General features: G+C 39.5%; 1 protein-coding gene across 1 annotated transcript in view; it reads left to right on the forward strand.

Annotated features, from left to right (window-relative positions):
- npc1 (Niemann-Pick disease, type C1) overlaps window positions 1-733 on the forward strand; it is a 52896-nt gene extending 52163 nt beyond the window's left edge. The window contains exon 25 of the mRNA XM_022678692.2: window positions 1-733. This exon is cut by the window's left edge and continues 952 nt beyond it. The gene's annotated coding sequence lies outside the window, so the exon portion shown is untranslated.
- The last annotated feature ends 1305 nt before the right edge of the window (window positions 734-2038 follow it).

The raw sequence follows: 2038 nt of genomic DNA on the forward strand, positions 1-2038 counted from the left end.
GCATAAGCATTCCCTCCACATGGGGTCCTGCTCCCATTAAGCTTCAATAGGCTTAAACTGGAATCTATTGGCCTGTTTTATAGCTATGAAGTGCTGTGGTCATAAAAGAACAGTGTATGTATGCTTATACAGTTTACCTCAGTGGTAAAATAGAAGCGAAGCAGCAGAGTAATGGGAGGGATGGTATCATTGGGTAACATTATTGAGTAAATCGAGATCTGTTTACAAAGCGCCAATCGATCAGAAGCTGCAGAAAGTTTGATATGAATTTTTTTTTTTTTTTTTAGAAAGTTACATCAGCAAGCATGTTCCACACCACCTCCAACCAATCGATCCCACCTGTGGTTACGTCTACATGCTTTTTTAAAGATTATATATATATATATTAGTTATTAATAATCCAATGTAATTTAGCATGGTATACCTCAGAGCGCAGTGTTGGGTCCTAGAAGTTGTTGGACGTATCGGAGAGAGAAGAATGGAAGAATGAAAGCAGAAATTGAAAGCAGAAACTGTTACTGGCACAAGGGTGGGAGGTTTTTTTTTGTTTTGTTTTCCATTAGTTTACTGTTTTTCTTTGTTTATCTTATTCTTAACCGTTTTAACTTTGAGATCTGAACCATTTACTGAGTTCACGTCTGCGTTGCTCATTCCATGGTGGATAATACTGTGTGATATATTTGTATGATGATTTTGTTTTTTTTGCAATAAAAGGAGTGATACTAATTTGTAATGCTTGGACCCCTTTGTCATCATTTAGTAGTATGTAGTAGTGTCCCATGACTTTTGCCATTTCCATTGGAACCTGTAAAACGCTGCATTGACCTCTGGGATATGTGTTTGGGGTCTCCTGTATTGAATGGGGATGTGATTTGTGGATGTATGGTCAACTCTGAATCTAATAACATGTATTTAACTAATCAAATCATGTACTGGTCAAACTCAGGCAGGTTTACTTTTTAAATTTTTTTACAAGGTTTCAGAGCTGAAGTTGGTTACAAAACTCATGTGACATTTAAAAAGCGTGTCTCCTGAAAAGGTAAGCATTGAGCTTCATCTTAGCTTAGCTAAAGACAGTTCCGGGTCGTAAATGAGTAGCCCAGAACAAGACTAGCTAGCTAACTAGCATCCATGCTAATAGAATGACTAAATACTTTGCTTTTATGAGCTCAATAACTGATCCTTTGAGGTTTTAAACATGCCATAGCCATCCTGCCACATTCAAATACATTATATACCCCTTTGTCGTATATACATTATGGACCCCTTTGTCATCATTTACTAGTGTAGTGTCCCATGACTTTTGCCATTTCCATTGGAACCTGTAAAACGCTGCATTGACCTGTGGGATATACACTACCGTTCAAAAGTTTGGGGTCACTCAAACAATTTTGTGTTTTCCATGAAAAGTCACACTTATTCACCACCATACGTTGTGAAATGAATAGAAAATAGAGTCAAGACATTGACAAGGTTAGAAATAATTATTTGTATTTGAAATAACATTGTTTTTACATCAAACTTTGCTTTCATCAAAGAATCCTCCATTTGCAGCAATTACAGCAATGCACACCTTTGGCATTCTAGCTGTTAATTTGTTGAGGTAAGCTGGAGAAATTGCACCCCACGCTTCTAGAAGCAGCTCCCACAAGTTGGATTGGTTGGATGGGCACTTCTGGCGTACCATACGGTCAAGCTGCTCCCACAACAGCTCAATGGGGTTCAGATCTGGTGACTGCGCTGGCCACTCCATTACCAATAGAATACCAGCTGCCTGCTTCTGCTGTAAATAGTTCTTGCACAATTTGGAGGTGTGTTTAGGGTCATTGTCCTGTTGTAGGACGAAATTGGCTCCGATCAGGCGCTGTCTACTGGGTATGGCATGGCGTTGCAAAATGGAGGGATAGCCTTCTTTATTCAGAATCCCTTTTACCCTGTACAAATCTCCCACCTTACCAGCACCAAAGCAACCCCAGACCATCACATTACCTCCACCATGCTTAACAGATGGCGTCAGGCATTCTTCCAGCATCTTTTC

The sequence above is a fragment of the Astyanax mexicanus genome, chromosome 4 (assembly GCF_023375975.1).
Source record: "Astyanax mexicanus isolate ESR-SI-001 chromosome 4, AstMex3_surface, whole genome shotgun sequence".
NCBI classification, from domain to species: Eukaryota; Metazoa; Chordata; class Actinopteri; order Characiformes; family Acestrorhamphidae; genus Astyanax; species Astyanax mexicanus.